This window comes from Rhamphochromis longiceps, linkage group LG6, assembly GCF_057381845.1.
Source record: "Rhamphochromis longiceps isolate RC_006_pf linkage group LG6, R_longiceps_female_GT1.1, whole genome shotgun sequence".
NCBI classification, from domain to species: Eukaryota; Metazoa; Chordata; class Actinopteri; order Cichliformes; family Cichlidae; genus Rhamphochromis; species Rhamphochromis longiceps.
In genome coordinates this window covers 14,239,722-14,263,960 of record NC_140562.1, presented here as the reverse complement: position 1 = coordinate 14,263,960, position 24,239 = coordinate 14,239,722, and the positions used below count along the sequence as shown (strand labels likewise).

Here is a 24,239-nt window from a genome sequence, read left to right as displayed (position 1 = left end):
GTGGCTTTGCTGTTTGTGTCTTTTGGTGCATTTGTAATAGAATTATATGAAAAATTAAATGACCTGCTTTGTGGTACAGGTCATCCAAGAAGATTATGATTTCATTTTAATGAGGGGGCAGCTGTGCCTCTCAACCCTCTGGTCTAAGTGATCACTTCAAGCTCAAAGAAAGAAAGAATAACACAAAGGCAAATGTCAAAGCCTTAAAACGGGACCACAAATAAATGTACATCTTTTATTTACAAGAACAAACACATGAGGCTCGCACAACCAGTCGTGAGTGTGTGTGCTTTAATTTAAAATCAACATCTAGAAATTCAAGGTTTGTAGCATAATTACCGCTTTTGATTCCCGATTTAATTCCCAGTAATTGCAAAAATATTGAAAATCACGCACACTTACACCCTACTTTTAAATCAGCATGAAACGGATGGATGATATGTAGCAACAATTTGGATCTGGAAAGTAGGGGAGACCGGGGATAGTTGTAACATTTTTGACATTTCTGTCTGTAAATTGAAGCTCTTTTAAGGTAGTGGATTCAAAATTTAATGCAAAGTATTTACATGTCTCTGCTATTAAATAATGCAGCTATTTTCTCTGCAGCACAATTACCCATTGCATGGTATGGCCTCAAACACGAAGAGTGAAATGTTACAATTAACCCCATAGTCTGGGTTAGTTGTAACATATCCTGGGGTGAAATGTAACACAATGAAATAAGGGTACTAACAAAACATTAACATGTAATCTTTGTTTATTCAACACATGAATGTGTGTGACAGAATGCAGAAATCTAGCTTTTGAACATATTCCAACCCCCCAAAAAAGACAAATTATGGAATTTTCTGCAGCTGAATATTTCATTAATTTTGGTTGGTCTTCCTTGAGTTTGGCCTCATTGGCTCAGTGGGCATTGTAACCTACAACTCTTGCACCAATTTTGAACATAACAATGAAGCTGAAAAAATGTAGTTGTTCACCAGCATCGCAATTCCATTACTTTTTATCCTGGCTTACCTTGGTGTGGTTTGCAAAGTGCTTCAGAAAGATGAGGAAATCTGTTTCTTGCACCCATCCTGATTTAGTTCCACTACCAGTACTTCCTACCGGCCCATCTCTGACACAGTGGTCTGCATAATGTATGTGTGGGAACACAAACAGTGGAGGAATTGTGTTGCCAATGGCATTAACCGCATATACAAATGCGACCAGTGAACCTCTCTCTGCTGATGTCGTTGCCCCAACTTGTTTAATATACGTTAAAGTAATAGTGTGGTAAGTTGTAACATACATTATTGTTACAACTAACCCAGACTGTTGCTGTTACAACTGACCCAGAACTCCTATAGCCATAAACTAGCTAACATTACAGCCAACGGCTAAAACATTAGCACTAAAGACCTACACAGAATATATCCCCATAGACATACAAATAACATAATTTAAGTTTGAGTTTAGCTGCAAAGCAGATAATGCTATTAGAAATTGAAATAAAGTAGAAAAACTTACTTTTTGGCATACAAATTACTTTTTTTCATGTTAAATTGTCTGTGTTTGACAAAATGTGCTGATTTTTCACATGTGATAGCAGAACTGAATTGGGCATGCACAGGATGAGTCACATCATTTGAAACTTAGCCCTGATTGGAGAAATTGGAAGTGTTACAACTGACCCACGTTACAGCTATCCCCGGTCTCCCCTATGACAAAATAAAAATGAAGAAGCGCTGCAATGAAAACGTCCAGATATTCAACAGCTGGAGGAGGAATGCTCCCTCGGATGTCAGACTCTCTCCCTCTCTTTCTCTCGCTCATGCTGTCACAGTGTCTCTCCACGCCCCCTCTCCCTTTCTCCCTCCCAGACAGCTTCTTCCCTCCTCTCCGCCGCTGGAAGCTCAGTTGACCAGCGTCGCAACTGAGCGATGCGCCTCTCGGAGAGCCTGATTTTACGCCAGATTTGACATTTACGCCGCAGAGTATCCTGCATTCGTATATTTGAGTGACACACAATTTAAAAAAAAAAATCCCTATTCATTTAAATTTTTTTTACATAATAGTCATTTTGAAGAAAAAATATTCCCAGGACAAGGTTTTCCAATACATATGTGAAAACTGACCACTAGCAATAGATATTTTACCTTCCGAACGATCCCCCGAGGGGAGGATTTGCTTTTCAACAACGCAGATTTCTTTGATTTTGAGAGCAGCCAGTGAAAACCGACAACTTTGATGAAGATGATACAGGACACGTCGGACAAACTCGCTTGATTTTGATGAATTTCTGAGCTCACAGTACGACCATTGAAGAAGCATCTTCAGGCAAACTACAGGGAGAAGATCTGCCTCACTAACAGGCTGTTATAAGGTAAATCTCAGCTTTGTCTGTGTATCTAGAAATCTAAGAGTCCCTTGACGTTTCCCTAATATTGATTTACAATATGTGGCGGCCATAAGTGTGGCAGCACTTACAGAATTTAACTAGCTATGTATAAATATACGAGCCATGATTCAAGTATTAAAAAACAAACATTTACAGTATTAATACAGGTTGACATCTGTTGTCTTTAGGGGTTTTAATGAATCTAATCAATAAAAATACTAGAAATCTTTAGCACCTGTGGTTTTCTTTGTCTGTAATCTGGATATATATTGTTTTTTCTGACCTTTTCAAAGATATTGCTTTGAGTTTTTGAAATGACATTTTATGATTTTTTCTTAAAACGATTAATTTAATATTAATGACAATAATCTTTACAGCCATATATGATCTTCCTACTCCTGGTAATCTCAGGAGCTCCTCAGGGGTTTCGTCTGGGAGCTCTGATTTTCTTCTGAAATGTATTTTGCTTGGAGAAAAAAAAAGTTAAAGAAATAACCAGTCACTAAAACTCTGTGGACTTGATGAAATGTTGTTTTGTTGAATTTTAAACATTAAACATTGATGTGAGGGACAGTGGTCCAAGCTAGGAAAACAACAGCATTATTTCCTTGTTTACAAAGAAGAGTGCAAATGAATTGGTTAGTAACAAATTGGTAAGTTACATCACAATTTTAGGGCTCAACGAGCTGTAAAAGAATTGCTACATATGAAAAAGCATCAGCTGTCCCCTTTACCTTGATGTCTGGTTGAAAAATAGTTTCCAAAAGCAAAGTTGTGCTGAGACTGGAGATATACCTTACACTCAGCTGGATGTCCTTGTTGGAATATCTAGCAAGAAAAGGTTTGTGGTCAATATTGTTTCACATTGTCATTTTATGAACAAACAGTTTATCAACAAACAACAACAACAAAATTAGGGTGGACGTTGTTTGGCTGTCAGATCACTAAGAATTTCTCAGCTTAACTAGAACTACTTCTCGATCAATTCAAGAAATCCAATATCAATCAAGAAAAAAAAACCCAAAACAAAACCCATAAAATCAATTACATTTGATTTCTTCACCACAATTCTTTTTGCTTTCTGAGTGACAGTTAACTGGACTAGCATTGCACATCGATGTACCATCCACATCATTTGGCCTGTGTTACAGTTATTGCCATCATCCTGTAACCAGTTTGTACTGTGTCCACTGTGCTTGTGCCATACGAGCATGCCCAAATAAAAAGGTGGGGTAAAGTGCTTTCAAGGTGGGGCATGAAGTTTGAAGTGGGGTTGTAACAACATGTCAGCCAAATATTGGCATTGACCTTATTGACTTTTTATTGGCATATCTAAAAATTAGATGGCATTTAGCAGTGTCAGTGGCCTGTGTTCATCTCCCGTGTCTCTCTCTTGCCTGTATCAGATGTGGTCTGACTAAATGTTGAAAGATTATTTGATTAATTAAGATCTCAAAGACTCTTTACACGATTACCAAGTATTACTGTTGGTATTGCCCAGACTGGTATTTTGAACACTGACATTGGCTGGAATTTCCTAATGTAGCGTCTTCACTCTGGAAGCAGTTGAACCAAATTAGCAGAAAGCCTATACTCTGAGAAAATGCATTGACAAGGGACATATTTTTAGCTTCATGCATTGTAACAGTGGCGTTATTGTCGTTTTTTGCGGTGATCCACAATTGTGTTTGTATATAATTGCATACCGTAAGACCTTTTCTGTCCACAAACTACCAACTTGTGCTAGACTCAAATGCTTAAATTTAAAACAGCTACGTTGCCATATTTAGGGACACAAATACTCCCATATACACCAACTCTACACACCCATAAGTGTGGCAAGGTGGACACAAAGCACACACAAAACTTCCACTCTCCTCACACCAAGCATAGCTCCTCTGTGCTTTGCTGCATAAGTTTGTATCAGAAAAACACTTCCCAACTTCATTCTTGCACTTAGACTTCAATTCTCCGGGGTCTGAAATCCTGGTTTAGGGTTTGGGGAGTGGCCACTGGTGCATAAGACCAACAAAAATCCCTTACTGATGTTACATGGTGGTCGGGGCGAAAGTTTTTGCTGATTTTGTGGTTTTCATGTCATGCAGTACTGCGTGTGTTGCAGGCTTGTTGCATCATGCTGCTCTCCAAAGGTTGGGCAGACGCACATGGATGGATTTTAGAAAAGACTCTGAGCCAAGAAAACTCCTTTCCTGTTGTTGTTGGGTGCATCTGTCTTACAGGCCCCTTCCACCCACTTAGTCTGCTACAGGGTGGGAACATTGCTCATGCATATGGACACCTGCAGGGTTGTGTGTACAAGTTTTAAGTAAATTGTTAAAAGAGGGAGAAAGAAAGAAACAAATAGAATAGGGAGATAAGAATTAGGAAGGAATGATAAAATAAGGAAGAAAGACCAGAAAGTACAAAAAAAGTAGAAACAAAGTTAGTGAAAAAAGAAACAAAGGATCACAGTTCACAACACTAATCAGTTATAAGAAAATACACAAAATGACTAAACTGTATGGGCAAAAATTAAAGTTTCAGGGCAAACAGAGCCACAGGGAGGAAAAGGATGGCAGAAGATGAAATGGAAGAAGTGAATAAAGTGAAAAATAAATAATCTGATGTGGACTAACAAAGGAGGAAATCAACGCAAGAATGAAAGGATGGCAGGGAAAACAAGGGAAACAAAGATGATGGAAAGAGAATGGAAAACAATGGGAACAGATGTGATAGGACGGTAGTCAGAAGAAAAGAAAAGGAATAAAACATAAGAAAGGGAGTGTGCAATACAAAAAAGTGCAGCAAAAAAAAGACAAAAGGAATGAAGGAAGAAAGCAATTTAGCCAAAAAAAGAGACTGACTGAATGAGTTATTTAATAAGTGGAGTAGTCCAGTGATGAGCCAAGAAAAAAAAAACAGTTTGGGAAAGGAAGCAATCCAAGGCCAGAAAGACGGGATAAAAAAGAAAGACGAAAGAAATGTTACAAAATGAAGGGAACAAAAATAAAGGCAAACAGGAATGAAAATGAAAATGGAGCAGACATGCGGCAGGAATAACCAAAGAATGAAGATGAGGGTGGAGGAAATAAGAAAGAAAACAAGGAAAAGAGATGGAAAAATAGTCAAAGAAAGAAAAGAAGGACAAAGGTGAATAAAAGAAGCAACAGGTAAAAGAAAGAACAACCAAAACTGTTGATGTATCACTGAAAAGGGACTCGAGGGAGATTTGGAGGGGTTCTCTCTTACTCCTCCATCCCTCTCTTCCTTGGACCTCCAGCCCTCCTGTGGCCCTCAACCTGAAACCATCTGAAGCCCCCTGCGTGGTTGCTGGCCTCAGGCCTCTGTTGTCTCCATACTTTCCCTGCTGTTTGTACATGATGGGTTCAGTCGGTTCAGTCCAGCTATAAAAGCACCACTCCCCTTCTTTCTCCCCTGCGGCACAGGCAGGAGTTAGCAGGCCTCATATGGGAAGAGGAGGAAGAGGAGGCCTCACTGGTTCTCTTCATATCCTTCGCTTTTTCCCCCTTCTCCTCTTCTGTGCTCCGGTCTCCTTTCCTCTCCCACTTGGCTTGTTGGTTGGTTTGCGGTAGCATTTTCAGGCCTAGCCCTGGACGAGACGTTCATTTTTCTCCTCTTAGTTTCAAACCACTAACTAACCACTGGCTCCCTGCATCCCCCCCACTCCTCTGCATCTAAGGAATGTCTTATTCACCTCCTCTCTACGTCTCTCTTCTCTGATTCTTACAAGCTAAAGTGCACATGCGTTGGTGCCAACATCTGCAAAGATACACACATGTATCTTTGAGCATACATGCTTTGAGCACACATGGCGTTACTTTTGCCAACAGGCGGACACGATTCGGCAACCCCACGTGAACACACACACACACATTTTGACACACAAAAGCCCCCCCCGGACCCGTCAGTATGTGCCGACCACCTGTGAGGGTACACACACAGCCATAAACCTCCCTTTCTTCTCTCCCTCTTTTCCATTATCCTCCTGAGAGCCCAGTGCTGGGGCCTTCGCTTCCAATCCAAACATAGACCAAATTCCGAAAACCCCGACTCAAACCCCCCCCCCCCCGTCTCTCTCTCTCATTTTCTCCTCTCCCACCCCTCTTTCTTTCTTTTGGGTTTGTGTTTGGAGGAAAGAGGCAAACGAAATGCTGGCCTCAGTGAAAAAGCCCTGGCAGAGCGAGGGAGTGAGTTGTGAGGTACAGAAAGAGAGGAAAACAGCCTTGTCTCCTCAAGGTTGGGAATTATGATTGTAAAGGGGGCTCAAGTGCCGTCGCAGATGGGCGTAGGATCTTGTTCTGTGTTCAAGTGGCCTTAGATGTAGACAACAATATGATGACTGTTTATTTTTTTTCTTGTGGCTACTTTGATGATGTTAAATTTTGCGTAGGTGTCAGTCTCAACAAATCTCTAGGTCTGCTAGGAAGCCTACATGAAAGATTGTTGGCTTAATTGCTGCCCCTCCCTGAGCCAGGTTAGGTCGGAGGTGTCATCCTGTTAAAAGGGAGTTTTTTCTTCCCACTGTTGCCAAGTATTCACTCATAGAGAGTCGTTTAATTGTTGGGGTTTTCTCTCTATTGTTTATCTCCCTGTTATACTTCACTATATGAAACGTCTTGAGCCCACTGTTGTTGTGACTTGATCTGAACTGAATTTGACAAATGTGGTCAAGCAAAGATTCAACACTCTTTAAAACAGTTTCCCTTTTTAAAAGTGATATACTCAAACTAATGACACAAAGTAACATTTTGGAACTCTTTTGGTGGTCCACTACTTTTATTGCACATTCAAAACCATTGAAAAGTAGACCCAGAGGATCTAGATTCAGAATCAGAATGCTTTAATAATCCCTAAAGAAATTATGTCATGTTCATGTCTAGGGTCTTCTTGTTGCTTGATGCAAAGACTCCATCTGATCTCCAGGGTCTTTGCTATTAAACTGCGTGACACCATCTTGGAAAGCGCAAGTGCCTTCAGAAGAAAACCTTTGTGTAAGATAAGGAGTCTGACGAGGGATTTAAAAAGCACTCCAAACTTTTTTAATAAGTTATTCCACTGAAGGGAAAATCAAGTGGCACTGGTCAAAGGAGCTTGCAAAGAAAAGCGTCTGGACTTCTTTAAGTTGCTTGAAGACGTTTCACCTCTCATCCGAGAAGCTTCTTCAGTTCTAAGGTCAAATGGTGGAGAGTCCCAGATATAAACCTAGTGGGAGTAACCCCCCACAGAGGGACAAAAGGACCCCCTGATGATCCTCTAATCGCCTGAGCCAAGGTGTGAAACTGGGTGTGGGTCCCAATCAGCCAGAGTTTCGGGTATGGCTCACCTTGGCTCAGGCGAAGTAATGATGTAATTAAAGTTGTAATGTAATGAAATTAGCGGAGAGGTGAGGAACAGGCAAGGGTGGTGTTGACCCAGATCAGTGGCATTAAAGTTGAGATGAGAGAGATTGTTTTTATTGTTTCAGGACTAATCTCCACTTTTTAATGGACAACTTGCAGAGTTAAAATTATTACACTGTAAATCTGTATAACAGATTTGCTTTAATCTTGAAACAGTGAGAGCAATAAAGAGCTTGTAATCCCTGCCATATAGGAAAGTCAGTATCTCCACCTTAGATGCATAGAAAAGTAGGACAGTATCACCACAGTGAGTAGTAACAGAAAGAAAAGGACCTCCAGCTGCTAGTGACAGAAGATTGTCTGGACTTAGTGAAAGGCTCCTCCAAACGAAATGGTGTCACCTCCTAGGTGAAGTAGTTTTGGAAATGCCCAAATGGGAGGGAAGACTGGGGAAGTCCCAGGATGTGCTGGAGAGATTATAATTGGCAGGCTCTGGAACATATCCACCCAGAAGAACTGGAGGTGATAGCGAGGGATAGGGAAGTCTGGACATTGCTGCTTACACTGCTAGGCCTGTGATGTGACCCTGTGGCTAAACATTTATTTCTCTCCTCAAGATCTTCCTTGCCTTTCTTCATGTGGGCTGTCCTGTCTACTTCCCCGTCTAATCTCCTTGGATATAGCCGCCTTCTTTTCTAAGGTTGCACAAAAAAACACCCCTGTTTTGGTTTCAGATTTGGTTCCTGTCATATTCAACTGTTTTTCACAAATCCAGAGAGAAAACTGGATGAAAATGTCAGTCTGCTTGTTTCCCACAGTGTGAGGAAGCCAACTTAGTAATGGATTGTTTTGTGGAATCTGGAAGGAATCTGTTGCAGTGATTTACCTATAGCTTAAAGGTAGCCGAACCTTGACTCTCTATTGAAATGTGTACAAATGGACTGTTTTTCTCAGGTGGCATCTGGCCCAACTCCTATACTGACTGGCACTCCTACAGGACTCATAATGTCTGCTAGCATTAAAACAAAATTAATTCTTCCTGCTCAATTCTCAGCTGACTTTTTTCCAGCTCATTACTCTGCTATTTGATGGAGCCTTTTTCCTTTCCCTCCCTCTTTGTTTCCTCAGCTAGAATGAGAGGAACGGTCCACAGTACAGCTGGGATTGGTTATTATTTACTGGCTTGGCACATACACGAGCACACGCATACGAAAGCACGCATGCAGAGACTCCCTCACACACACACACACACACACACACACACACACACACACACACACACACACACACACACACACACTCAGTGGAAACAAATTGGGTGAATCTGCTCTGCACGCAGGAATGTGAGGCACATGTGTTTGTGTGTTTTACGTCTGGATGACAGAGCTGAGGGAATGAAAGAGGGAGGCTGAGAAAGAAAGAGGAAAGAAGGACAAAGAAAAAACAAAAACTGAGGGAAAGGGAAAAAGAGAGACGGATTTCTGGGATGCAGACTGTGCTTGGCCTCGTCTGTCTCGCCTGACAAGGTTAAAAACACTTTTCTCGCTTTTCTTTCTGTCTTTCATTTCCCACATCCCTTCCCGTTTTTTCATCCTCCACTCATTCTTTTCCATCATCCTTCATTCTCTTTTTTCGTCCTCTTCTCCATCCGTGGTCTTTCTCTTTGAAGGTGGCAGTGGATGAAACGGTCAGGATGGAGGGCCCGTGGGTGGGTGTGGGGGTTCTGTTGCACCGTTGACGGCAAGGAATTACAGAGAGGCAGAGGGGAGAAGTGAAGTCTATGTTGATCTTGTCCTGCTGCCAAATGGTGGGATGGTGGTAGCGGATGTGTTGCAAGGCATTATGGGTGGGGGTTCTGAACGAGGTGAAGAGACAGATGTAAGAGACTAAACTAAAATATAACGAGAATGAAAAGTAAAAAGTTAATAATTTCAGATTGAATCGAAGACTGCTGCTCATAGGGTTCGATCGCAGGCTCACAATCTGCTGGTGTTCCCGTGTACGAGACAGAAGCGGGACAGAGCGTTTCAGTCTGTGGCTCCTTGACTTTGGAACAGTCTCCCACTGTAATTACATTTAGCCGACTCTGTGGACTCAGTTAAAAACCTTTTTGTCTAACCAGGCTTTTTGTTGATACTTTTACTTTTTCTTTATCTTGTTTTTTGTGTTGTTTTTGCACCATTTCATTGTTCAATTTGAAAGGTATTTGACAGTGTGATCCCTTATGTTGCATCTTCAAAAAATAAAAATACAATAACTGAGACTTACAATGAAGTATCGTTGCACTGGTTTACTGAACCTTACTTTCAGGGCATGTACAGAACATGAGCATCCATTTTCTACTGCCTCCTACAGGACACACTCTTCTTCCACTTCCTTACACATTAATGTAACACAGAACTAATACTGCCTCTCCTGGCATTACCATTGTAACAACACATTCATTCTGTTTCTTTCAGAAGATCAACAGGAACTTAGGATGTAGGTATCTATGAATAATAACTATTATGTATACTCATATATTTATATAACCACTTATTTCTTGCGATACCACATCTCCTCCCCCCTTAAGTCAACAACTCCCTTGACTTACAAAATAACTGTTTATCTAAAGAATGCTTAACAAACAATCAACATGTAATTAAGGTAACCATACAACCATTCAACTGTACATAGGTTTCCATGTTTCTCTTTTTTTTTTTTTTCTAACTAGGAAGGTACGTCCTTCCTGTGAGATCAGAGCGCATTGTTGCTCTATTTCTGGAAGATCTCACACTACCTAACAAAGTCCTTTAAAGTCTCTGGTGGACGTCTCTCTCTCTGGGAACGTCGCAACACGGGTGTCCCTGAGGAGTCTCCGGGAGCTGGAGTCTCCGGAGCATAAGGTCTCCGTGACATCATCAACTCTGCAGGTGATAAACCAGTAGTGGCATGCGGTGTGATGCGATAACTGAACAGAAATCGGGACAGTCTGGTTTGCAAGGTATCACCTTTGACTTTCTTCATCCCCTCCTTAAAGGTCTGGACCGCCCTCTCAGCCAGCCCATTTGAAGAAGGGTGGAAAGGTGCTGATCTTACATGGTCAATTCCATTCTGCTTCATGAATGACTCAAATTCAGCACTTGTGAAACATGTTCCGTTGTCTGAAACTAACATTTTAGGTAGTCCAAACACACTGAAACTCTGGCGCAGTTTCTCTATAGTTACCTGTGATGTAGAGGATTTCACAGGGTAAATGTCCATCCATTTGGAATGAGCATCCACAATGATTAGAAACATCTCCCCGAGGAAAGGCCCTGCATAGTCCACATGGATTCTGGACCATGGTGACTCCGGCCACTCCCAAGGGTGTAATGGTGCAGTAGGTGGTGACTTGGAGTGTTTCTGACACTCCTCACATGCCTGCACTTCTCTTTCAATGTTCTCATCCATCCCTGGCCACCATACATACGACCTTGCCAAGCCTTTCATCTTCGACATGCCTGTATGAGTCTGGTGCAGGAGTTTCAATATTTTGTCTCGGCCTTTGGTGGGAATAATTACTCGGGCTCCCCAGAGCACGCAACCATCCCTCACACTCAGTTCCAGCTTTCTCTGTCGATACGGCTTTAAACAGGTGTCGGTCTCAGTTGGCCAGCCTTTTAAGGTGTACTCGTGGACTTGCGACAACAAGACATCCTTAGCTGTCCATCGTTTGATCTGTGCAGTGTCCACTAATGTGTCATCCAGTACATCCATCATCAAAACCTGCTCAGCCATCTCTCGCTCAGGTGCTGAGTCTGGTACCGGCAACCGGCTGAGCGCATCCGCGTTTTCATGATGTTTTCCTGGCTTGTACCTGATGTTGTACTCGTAAGCACTCAATGTCACGGCCCATCTTTGTACTCTTGGTGAGCCCATCTGAGGTATAGGCTTCTTTTCATTGAACAGTGAGATTAGGGGTTTATGATCTGTGTAAATCGTGAAAACTCGGCCATACAAGTATTTGTGAAATTTCTTGATGCCAAATATCACAGCTAGACCTTCTTTGTCAAGCTGAGAATACTTTTTCTCAGCAGGAGAGAGTGTGCGTGACATGAACCCCAAAGGTCTCTCGCTTCCATCCTCCATCTTATGTGACAATACGGCGCCTACGCCATATGGGGATGCATCACATGAGAGAACCAACTCACGGTCAGCAGAATAATGAACTAACACCTCTGCTGAGTTCCACAGGTTCTTAGATTTCTGGAATGCTTCCTCTTGTCTCTTTTGCCATGTCCACCGTACCTCGTGTCTCAAAAGTTCATGTAAGGGTGCCAACCGGGTTGCCAGGTTTGGAAGGAATTTGTTGTAGTAATTTAGCAAACCTAAGTATGCTTTCAGTTCAGTGACATTTGTGGGGGTAGGTGCGTCCATGATTGCTTTAACTTTCTTTTCCACTGGGTGGAGCCCCTGGGCGTCCACTATGTGCCCCAAGTACTCCACTTTCTCTTGCATGAAGGCACACTTGCACCTCTTTAACCTCAACCCAGCTTCCTCCAACCGGGTCAACACCTCATCCAGGTTCTGTAGATGGCTTACTTCATCCACTCCAGTCACTAAGATGTCATCTAAATACACTGCTACATGAGGTATCCCCTTCAAAAGACTTTCCATGGTCCTCTGGAATATTGCTGGAGCAGAGGCCACTCCAAAAGGCAATCTGTTATACGTGAACAGCCCCCGAGATGTGTTTACTGTCACGTACTTTTTCGATTCGTCATCCAAGAGGATTTGCTGGTAAGCGTGGCTCATGTCTAATTTTGAGAACTGCTTACCCCCGGACAGTGTGGCAAACAAGTCCTCCATTCTGGGTATGGGGTACTGCTCCAGTGAAGCCACGGTATTTACAGTAAGCTTGTAATCCCCACACAGTCTTATTGTCCCTGTGGGCTTCAGGAGTGGCACTACTGGTGCCGCCCATTCAGCATATTTCACTGGCGAGATGATGCCTTCTTTCAACAGTCGGTCTATTTCCTCGTCGACTTTTGCTCGCATAGCAAAGGGGACAGAACGCGGACGGAAGAAGCGTGGGGTGGCATCACTTTTCACATGAATAGCAGCTTTCATTCCTTTCAGGGTGCCCAACTCCTCTTTGAACACATTTTCATGTTTACTTAACACTTGCTGAAGTGTTTTCTCTGTTGTTTTGACTTGGTGCAGCTTTCTGTTGTTAGGACTGTTTTTCACTTCACCCCAGTCCAATTTAATTTCCTCGAGCCAAGCTCGACCTAGCAAGCTGGGGCCGTCGCCTTCGACCACCACCAGGGGCAGATGTTTTTTCTGCTGCTTGTATTTGACGCTGACTCGTGTTGCACCAATCACCTTAACAGGATCCCCTGTATAAGTTTCGAGCTTGATTTTGATGGGCTGCAGGCTGGGGGGCTTGCTGTCTTTCCCTGTTTCTCTGAATGTTGCTTCGTTCATGACTGTTAGGCAACATCCAGTGTCTATTTCAAAGTTCACCTTTTTTCCATCAATTTGCATATCCACAGTGTAGGGGTCTACTCTTCTTAAGTGTACCGCACTGCCACGCCCTAACTTGAACAGTTTTCTTTTGTGCCCTTGACTGCACTTGACACAGTTCAACATAAAAGAGTCATCTTCAGAGCTATCAGTTTTGTTGTTATCTGCTTTCTCGCCCACATTGTGAGTACTGTAGTGTGAACTCTGCTTTTTTTCTTTCTTTACATATGTCGATCCATACTTTTTCTGGTTCAGTTTAGTCTTGCTTTTACAAGCTCTAGCTATGTGTCCCATTTTACCACAAGCATGACATTTTTCTTGTTTGTACTTACAGTCTGCTGCTGTGTGCTTGGTTCCTTTGCAACGATAACACTCTTTATTTTCTGCTTTAAAGGTACGACTCTCCTGTTGTCCTCTAGCGAGACTGAAACATTTTGCTGACGCCCCTGAGGTCTGCAGGTCCTGTGCATTTTTATTTGCAGTCTCCATGGCTACTGCAATTGACAGAGCTTTGTCAAAAGTGAGATCTATTTCTGACAAGAGACGTCTCTGAATTCGGTCATCCTTAATTCCGCAGACGATCCTATCTCTCAACATCTGTTGTAACGTGTTGCCATAGTTACAATCCTGTGCCAGGCGACGCAGCTCCGCTACATATTCCATGACGGTTTCATTCGGCTTGCGGGAGCGAGAGTCGAACTTATACCTTTGCACAATTTCACTGGGCTTCGGATCGAAGTGATTTTTCATCAGAAGCACCAGCTCTTGGAAGGTTTTGTCTTTGGGCTTGGCCGGGCTGAGAAGGTTTCGCATCAAGCTGTACGTCGCTGCTCCGACGACACTTATTAATATCGCTCTTTGTTTCTCTGCATCGTCGATCCCGTTAGCTGCGAAAAACTGCTCGAGTATTTCCGTGTACTCATCCCAAGTCTGATTCTTTGGATCGAACGCTACTAGCGTACCAATTGTAGCCATTTCCGCTTCGAGGTCACTGCCTTCTATTTCCAGCCGAAAACTTTTGCATTCTTTGAAAAGCTAGCCAAACCTGTAGCCGACTCCATCACTTTATTTTCTTCTCTTTTCTTTCAGTCCGATCGCCCAAACTCCTTCCCCCTAAACGTCCTCGTCGCCAAAAAGATGTTGCATCTTCAAAAAATAAAAATACAATAACTGAGACTTACAATGAAGTATCGTTGCACTGGTTTACTGAACCTTACTTTCAGGGCATGTACAGAACATGAGCATCCATTTTCTACTGCCTCCTACAGGACACACTCTTCTTCCACTTCCTTACACATTAATGTAACACAGAACTAATACTGCCTCTCCTGGCATTACCATTGTAACAACACATTCATTCTGTTTCTTTCAGAAGATCAACAGGAACTTAGGATGTAGGTATCTATGAATAATAACTATTATGTATACTCATATATTTATATAACCACTTATTTCTTGCGATACCACACCTTACATGTCAAAATGCTACTGAATTGTTGTTGTTGTTGTTTTTTAAACTTTTATACATGGGTATTTTTTGTAACAAAGATTTTCTGCTAAAAAAATGATCTCACTTGATGTCAAGAGAATTCCTAAGCAACAAGTGGCAACATAACCTATCCGGTTGTTCAGTGATGACGCGACGAATCCTACTTCCGGGCCTAAAGTAGTCTGCGTTTAATATGGCTTTTGTGTTGTTAACATGTTTAATGTTATGTATTTTCTTCTATTTGATCTCAAAAAGCTCCTAAAACAGTCAGTGATCCCTGTTGACCTCCCTCGGCTTTTATTACCGCTAATCATTTATTTAAGCTCAGTTTTTAAAACCTTAGGATGTAACTACAGCCCAGCCCATGCAGCAGTATATGAATGACTAACCTCGTATTGTGGATGGATTATCTCAGTTGTTCTCCTGGCTGAAGTTTGGTCCTTTTACAGCATCCTGCCATGCGATTACATTTGTTTCTGACCACCGAGAACACTCACGTTAACTTTTATCGAGTGGAAAAAAAGTTAGCTTGTTTATATTATGCTAACATAGCTGTGTCGCTAGCGGTCACGTAGCACATCATTATATACCAGCTAGCCAAACTTCAGTAACCCTACAAACGTCCCTGCTGTTTAGTTTTCTGTCTTCATTTATGCTGGAAGTGATAACAGAGCTGTACGTTTTAATTTGTTTCCAAAACCCCGCAGTCAGGACATGCTATATTGTATTTAGATAGAAGCTAGCGAGCTAACTCCCTGCTAACTTCTAACTCCGTTAAATGTCATAAGTTCCGTTTTCATGGATGCCTGGATGTTAAACTCAAGTGTTACACCTGGTAGAGCAGAACGCTGATCATTTTATTAAAGATGAAAGACTTTAGACAGTTTTTCAACTCTCAGTAATGCCACAGTGATCGTTTGATACATGGAGCTGCAGCGGAGTTTAGACCCAGATACGGCTAGTGACGTCAGACTGAACAACCGGATTGCTGATCATCAAAAAAAAAAAAAAAAAAAAAAAGAAGAATATAAATTTACATGTGGACATGATGTTCATGGACTTTGTGAAAATCTTCACCTGGAAGAAGGTTGTTTTTTTTTCCATTTTCAGTCACTTAGAATGCAGTTTATGTGTGGACGAGTGGCCAAAATGCATTAAAAAGGCTACCAAAATACCAAAGCACACGTGGACAGGTCATAAATACGACGATGAGCCTCAGATGATGGAATAAACACATTCGCTGTTACATTAGAATATGCTATTTTTAGATTGATGAAAAGAATTGCCCGACACACCCTTTAACAGAGTAGTGAACTCATTGGAGGTGTTTTATTGCTTCCATGAATGTGAGCATTTATCATCAGAGAGTGCATGTGAACATCGATGCAGAAGTTCACATGCCAGTTTTTGTGCCTGCGCAGACTCAGAAAAAAACAGAGTACAGCATGCCAGCTATGCATCGACCCTTTAGCTGGACTTCAGTGAAGTGTAACAAGAATGCCTCTTTGTGGCATTTGTGTTCATGTCCAAAACCAAGTATAATTAAACCAAAACCACCGTGAGATCAACATATCTTTTGGAAAGATGTTGCTGCTATAAAAAATTTGACTAGCATCTATTTGTCATAAAGTGCATGCTTGGGGCGCTGTGTCTGTGCTAATTACTAACTAATTAATTACAAATAATTATGAATTCGTTTTTACAACATAAGGCATGGGCTGAGTCAGACAGGTAGATACAAACAATGATTTAATAAGTGAAACATGCTCACTTTGCCCTCATGTGGTTTAATTACTGGCAGTGATGAGCATGTTCTGAGTTAACTAAGCCATTCATCTCCCCCAATGTTTTTGATTCTTTTAGGCCATGCATATGTTTTAACATGCAGTGTGAATGAGTGCTCTGTCTGTATGATTTTCTATAAGTGGTTTTTATAAGCTGTATTACTGCTATGGTGTTATGGTTATGCGTATTCTGTTGTGTTCAGAGTTTACGTACGGAAGAATAGAAAATTTTATACTCTGATTTAAACCATATGGGGATGAAACCCTCAGCTTTTTGTCAACAGGCCAATAATTTGTCCCTACATTTACCACTGACAGAAACTTTTCATAAGGACAGATAATACATAAACCATAGCCATCTATTATAGTGATTCACTTTTCTAAACTAATACACAAAACATATTAAACTCTGCATCAGTGCAACTGCTGCACATTTCAGATATCTGATGAAACAGACGTAAAAAGTAAGTAAACAGTGAGCAATTTCTGTTTCTTACACTTGCAATGAGCAAAACAATCTCAAAACACAAAACAGACGTACTATACCAGTGTGGGCCTACTTTATAAAGCTGAGCAACACAGGCTATTCTTTAAGCTGCAGGTAGAGGTGAAGTGTCTGTTAACTTATTCATTTAAATCCAATATTCATTCTTCTCAGAATAATGGTTCTTTCAGAGCTAATTGGCTGATTAAATGTTCATCAGTTAGCTACTTCCTTTGTCTGCTTGCTGCTTGGTGTTGAGCGAAGAATGAACTGTTGGTTTAATAAACCATTTGGTTGGTCAGGGAGGAGTACGAGTGTACAAAGGGAGTGAAAAGCTCTGGAGTGATTTGGTTTGATATGGTTAAAGTGAAATCAAATCACCCCTTTTTCTTGCATTCATTTGACCCATTTCATTAATGTAAGCACAAAGGAGTGGTTTCAGAGTGTTTCTTGAAAAGAGTTAGATTTGACAAAATTCTTAACACTGAAGAATTAGAGAAGAAAAACAGACCCTCTTTAACTAAGGAGTAAGAACCGTTCAGTTAGTACAAATATGCTCTTAACTTCCACCAGCATGAAGTTTACTATACATGGTTATGTTCATCTTTGAGTTATGAAGGGATAAACTGTAACGAGGGGGGTTTATCTTTTATTACAGCTCTTCCTCAACTGATCTTTCCATTTATAAAGCTCCTATCTGATTAACGCCCGCCCACCCCATGTGCTCTAAGTGGGGGAGTCTTAAATAACTCTCCAGCATTTTCCTCCCAGGGCCTATCTTCCAAAATGTTCAGCAATTTTTTTATATATGATAAAAAACAGGTATCCCATATTTTTGCAATAAACACACATATTTCACTGCCTAATGTCCCTAAATGTGATTTTCAGCATTCTGGATGCTGTTTAAGAACCTGTTGATCGAGCTTGTTCCACTTTGTTTATTTTAAAGCAAATGTGACTCTTTGGTCATAGCTGCACTGGAGTCTGTTTGGGATTTAAATATAAAAAAGCAAAAACTATTGTGTATTTGGCATCTGACACAAATGAATAATTAACTTGCAATCGAATAAAAAATGCTTCCATTAGTGTTAGCTACACCACTATTGTACTTTCTACAAAAGATGCGTGTCGTGTACTTTATGGTCAGAAAAGTACATGTCAGTGAAAAAGTGCCTTGAACCTGCACACTTTCTAATGGTTAGCAGGGGGCGACTCCTTCGGGTGCATTAAGAATTTTGGTTCTATGACAAAATGACTCTCTGCTCCCTTGCTCTTTATACAAAGTAAACATTTTGTTTAAAGATCAAGTCCTTTCATCCTTTCATCTACTTTGAAAGTATGATAAAGCAGGTTTGGTTCATTCATTGTTATGCTACCTAGTGTATATAACAGAGGTTTTTTTTAAAGGGCATTGCTGACAACCATATGGTTGATTTTAACACAATACATATGGTGAAGAATTATGTTAAAAGTCTGTAAATTTAGTAGACATGGAAGATGTTTTTGTAACAGGTTAATAACTGTTATTACTTGTGACAGCTGAGGTCACTACTAAGGGTGTTTTCACACCTATAGATTGTTTAGTCTGGTCCGTATAAGTTGATTAATTTGTAACTGTAACAAACCCACAGCAGACCTGGGTGCACGTTCACGTTCGCTGTGCAGGTGCGTCTGCCTTCCCTGCACAGGACTGCAAGCCCCGCCCCGCCACAGTAACCTTGTAGCTCTTTTGTTTTGTAGATTTGATTTCTTTTCACACAGAGAAAAATCAAAATGAACTCCAAGCAAAACTAAATGCATCACTACAAACCACGAAAAAACGTTCAGCTCGCTTCTTGTCCAGATGTGTCTGGGGTGGGAGCAACAAAAGTAAACCACTGATTGTACCTTAATTGTACCTTAATTGTACCTTGGCACATCCCAGAAAAGCAATCCAAGGTGGTTTTTAGTTCAAACTTGTAATGTACACCTGGTAGTTGGTTCAGATCGTGGTCGGCTCACGTTCACACTATAAATGAACCACTCTGGAGTTAATTAGGGTCTTGCTTTCGCTCCTCACCTGAGTGTGATTACCATGTTCACACCTGCACAAATGAACTGCACCGAGGGAGGAAACAAACCCGAGTTTGATTTAAGCGGACTAAACACCAGCAGGTGTGAAAACACCCTAAGGAACAGATTTCTAAATACAATTTGTATTAGCAATAACAGTTTACTAGAAGCACTGGAGGATCATTGCTGGTGGCATTTCAGACAGTATCAAGTGTGCAACACTGCAGCTTCCAATGAAGTTTGACTCCCTGATTATTGAAGTTGTTGAATGTAAAAACAAACCCTAGGACCTAGTCATATAGGCCTACAGACTGGTCAGCGACCTCTCCTGGAAATCTTTGGTTGGTTGGAGAAAAAATATGCATTCCCCATTCATTGGTGAGTAGTTGCAAAGTAGGTGTTACACCAACAATCCTCCTTGTGATCCATGATGTTGCAAGCGCTCGCTAACCAAGCAGTCAAAATGATGCCTGTTTTCAATGGCTACTAACCATTTTCAGCTACTGATGACCAGCATCCTCCAGCACCCACTCGCCAACCTGTTGGGGAATACCCAGTTTTCTGTAATAACCTGTGTTTGGCAGGGGGACTTGGACTAGTCTTTAGCGATCAAGTTCACCTATGGTCAGTCAGAAACCTCTAGCAACCCCTCACCATCTGGTTGGGGAATATATATTTTCCTCTAGCAGCTGGCGGTTGCCATGGAGTTTCTGATCTGTCTCTTGGGCTGACTGGGGCTTTAATTCAAGGAATTAATAGGAAAAGCATTGTTTGTGTGAGTGAATCTGAGCTTGAATAAACAGCACTGTTCAACTTTTAAAGTTGGGTTTTCTAATGTGCACTTCTTGTCATGACACTTAGCAGCTCAGCCCTTTTGGAACAAATTTTTTGGTAAAGTGAGCAGCTACTTCATGCCTTTCAAAAGTCTCCCTATAGACAGCAAGAGTCAGAAGTAAGCTTATTGACGTATAGAGATGTGAGATTTGTGGTATGTTTCAAGTGAAAAAAAGACAGTCGCTGATTCCAGAAGTTACACCCGCCCACCCCCGCTCCCCCTCCCCCTGACAGTCGCCACCACTCCCTTCATAAGTGGTGTAGACGCCAGTGTCAGTATGAGAGACACTGCAGGCTCTACTGGTAGCTATTGCAGACTTGCTCGGTACAGTTGCATCACTTTGTGCTGCCGAGATGCAAGAGAGAGAGAGAGAGAGGGAAGGCCGAGACATGCCGAGACAAATAATGGGAAAAGTGTGAGGGGAGGAAAGGGTGGGAGCCCATGTCTGACTCCCACAGTTTCTGTTTTCTCCTTGCCATTTTTCATCGCCCACTCGCTCTCAGTCTCCCCGCACTGTTGCCGTTTTTCTCTCTCCTGAGGGAAGTTCACCCTCGTGAATGCTGGCACAGAGCGCGCGCCGTGAATCAGAGTTGACATCATATAAAACAACAGCGCAACTCATTCTCAAGTTGTGAACACTGACAGTAAATTTCCTTTTTGCTGCCGTGGCGGTGAAAAGAAAAAAAAGCCGCTTGATTGCAGCGGAGGTGGTTTTGTTTTTGTGACTGGAGTTTGAAATGTGATATAGTCATTAGTGTTTTGGATGATCTGCACAGTTTCTCCGGCCCTCAAAAAACATATTGTGCAACACTTGGACTTCAATGAGAAAAGAAAAACTCGTGTTTGTCCTCTTTCTTTAAAAGAAAAACAAACTTGCCTCCAAGAACTTGTTTACCTCCAACTCACCACAGAGTGTGTGGTAAGAGGAACCCCCCGCTGCTTCCTCCATGCTTCTCAACAACCTTTCTATGTCCTTAGAAACCCTTTTTTTCTCCCTAATGCAAACCAGTTGTTTTGTTTTTTTGTCCACTGCTGTTCAAACAGGTGTCCAATTTCATTTCTCACGAGGGCACCTCGGCCTCTTTTCTTTTTGTCTCTGTATGCCTCCACGTCACAAAAACAAAGCCTCCTATCATCCTCACTGTTGCGGCGGTCTTGCATAATACCTTATAAGGACACTGAGTGGAAGATCAAAGAATATATAAACCTTAGAAATCAGGCCTGACGTTGTTCCTGGAGTGATGGACTGGCTTAAATCTCTTTCTCTGTCTGCTGCCTTGTTGAACCTGATTCCTCCTCATCCTGACAGCTAGTTTTTCACACGTGGAACAAGCATAGGTCTAGAGTAAAACATAAAAAAAACAATCATTGAATACCTACACTGAAAAAGGTTTTTACTTCAAGACTGTGAAGTCCATGCCTGATCCAAAGCTTTACAGTCTATCTTCTCAGTTATTAACACTGTCATTTCATGTCATTGTATCTTGTTCGATTTGAAGGACAGAACAGGAATAAAAACAAGTCGTGAAACTGGGGAGAAATAAAAGAAGGGAGCTCAAAAATGCACTGAGAAGAAAAAGTAGGAGAAAAGAAAAAGGAGTGGGAGGTACAGAGAACAGGAGAGGTATGCTCCGCTGGAGGACTGGGAGAGGAAAACCGCAGGAAGGAGTGAGAGGGAGGGAAGTAAAGCGAGCGCACGAGAGAGAGAGACAGGGGAGGAAAAATAAAAAAATAAGAGAGAGGGAGAGGCCACATCGGGGCACCGTGGAAGCAAATGTTTCCTGTGAGAGGAGGACAAACTCTCATGTGTGGGTGTGTTACACCTGAGGGGAGGGGATAAACTGTGTGAGCATATGTGTGTGTCTGCTTTGCTTCATATATAATAGCGTCAAAAAATCGAACAGTCAAAGTGGGATTTGGATGAGTCTAATAACGATTTGTGTGCTGAGAATACACACAGCATCAGCAATCCAGTCTGAGTGTAAACCAGTACGTATTTCCATGCAAAAATGTGTAAGCAATGCACTTTGTGTGTATGCGTGTTTGTCAGCTTGCCTCCCTTGTAAGAATTATGGGGTTCTGACAGGCATATCTAACCACTGTGTGAGGACGCTCCTGACTTATGAGGTGTTTTGGATTTCAAACAAATGGGTTTAATGTAGGTTGGTTTTAAGCATAACTTTGTTGTTGAAGGTTTGAGGTACACAGCAAAATCTCCAGTGTTAAATTAACACTGGAGAGTGTCTATATGGGTCCACACCTCTGAGTGTTAAATACAACACTGTTGAGTGTTAAATTAACACTTTTGACGGCGTTATATGTTTTAAAGTAACCTAGTCAGTTTTGAAGATTAACAAAGACTAACACTGAGCAGTGCTGATTTTCTAACACTGGAATATTTCTAACATTTTGAGTTATTTTCCAGTGTTAGAAAATCAGCACTGCTCAGTGTTAGTCTTTGTTAATCTTCAAAACTGACTAGGTTACTTTTAAACATATAACGCCGTCAAAAGTGTTAATTTAACACTCAACAGTGTTGTATTTAACACTCAGAGGTGTGGACCCATATAGACACTCTCCAGTGTTAATTTAACACTGGAGATTCTGCTGTGTAGAGTGGTGCCATCTTTCAGTGAGGGACAGTATGGAAAGACCATACAAAGACCATACCAGTATGTACTATACTGTATAGGACAGTGAGTGCATGCACTAGTGCACAAGTATGTACATATGCTTGACTGTAAGTCTGCAAATAGTCAAACTATGTGTTTTTGTAGGCAGTGGAGGATCCATAAGTGGATCTGGGCGTGCTGCCCAAATGCAGGTCACTGAGGGGAAAAAAGGGGGTGGACCCGTTGGGAGGTTGGGGGCTCATGTGTGGTTATGAGCCATACACATGTCTACTGGTGTGACATATGGTCCTGAGTGTGCGTGCTGTTACAGTACCTCCAAATAGCTGTGTGCGTGTGAGAGAGAGAAGTCAACAAGGTTGCTGTGGAATGTGAAACTTAGTGTGGTGAGGTAGCTGGCAAGCCGACAGGAGGACCTAAACACTGACTTCATTGTGGTTTAGCCTCTGCCTTATATTATGTCGGGGGATTGTGTCGGTGATTGTGGAAGAATTTGCGGCGACAGCAAGTTTAGAAGTTAAGGAGGTGTACATGTAGCTGGAAGGTTTAATCCAGCCGGTGAAAGTAAATTAAGAATGCTCTTGCTGCCAGCTATCATTAAAGAGTCATATGGTGAGACACACTGTGGAGCTTTTGCAGTTGTGTCACAAAATGCACTTACAACCCACGTCTGGCGCCAGTTAGGAGTTCCACTGGAGGCAAACACTGACTAAATGCAGTTTAAATACTGTTGTCTTTGAAACGGATACCTGCAAACATTTCTGCACTGTGGGTGTAAGATTTTAAGTGAACTCTGCAAAGTAGAAATGTTTTCAAACTGTCTTTTTTGTAGGATGGGGAAATATTTTTATTTTACCATTGTCTTGTCTGTATGCTAGGGTTGCAATTAAACGCAAGGGCTAACAGTTAAGCCTGGTTCGGTCTTTTTTCTTTTCTTTTCTTTAAAGTAAACTTGCAATTAGCAACATATATATCAAAGTTTTGAATGAGGAAACACCTGGCAACTTGATGCACTATGGAAAGAAGGCAAGCTGGTGGAGGCAGTGTGTTGCTACGAGCAATGTTGCTGGTAAACCTCGGGTCCAACCATCCATGTAGATGTTATGTTGACACGTACCACCTACTTAACCATTACAGACCATGTACACGCTTTCATGGAAATGGTATTCCCTGATGACTGTGGCCTCTTTCAGCAGGATAATGCTGGAGCAAAGATAGTTCAGGAATGATTTTAGGAGCACAACGATGAGTCTAAGGTTTTGACTTGGCCTCCAAATTCCCCAGATCTCAATTAAATCAAGCATCATTGGGATGTGCTGGACGAACAAGTCTGAGCCGTGGAGGCCCCACCTTGCAATTTACAGGACTTAAAGTATATGTTGCTAACATCTTGGTGTCACATACCACAGTACACCTTCAGAGGTCTAGTGGAGTCCATGACTCGATGTTTGGAGCAAAAGGGGACCAGCACAATATTAGGCAGGTGGTCATAATGCTATGACTGTTGAGTGTATATCTATGTTATAGTTATGTATGTATAACATAGAGTAGATAAACCTCATGAACTCATGAAAGAATAAAGTTACGTTGAAACCAAGCACACCATTGTTTTTCTTGTGACATTACCAATACGTTTGATGTGTCACATGGCCCTCTTCCTATTGAAAAAACAAAAGTTGTATCCAAGATGGCCGACTTCTAAATGGCCACCATGGTCACCACCCATGTTGAGGAG

At 41.7% G+C, this 24,239-nt stretch overlaps 1 protein-coding gene across 2 annotated transcripts in view; it reads left to right on the top strand.

Moving 5' to 3' along the window:
* Window positions 1-1,907: 1,907 nt before the first annotated feature.
* LOC146667662 (zinc finger protein GLIS2-like) overlaps window positions 1,908-24,239 on the top strand; it is a 34,911-nt gene continuing 12,579 nt past the window's right edge. For both annotated transcript variants that reach the window (XM_085409312.1, XM_085409311.1), the window contains exon 1: window positions 1,908-2,368. The gene's annotated coding sequence lies outside the window, so the exon portion shown is untranslated. The remainder of the gene's footprint in view (window positions 2,369-24,239) is intronic.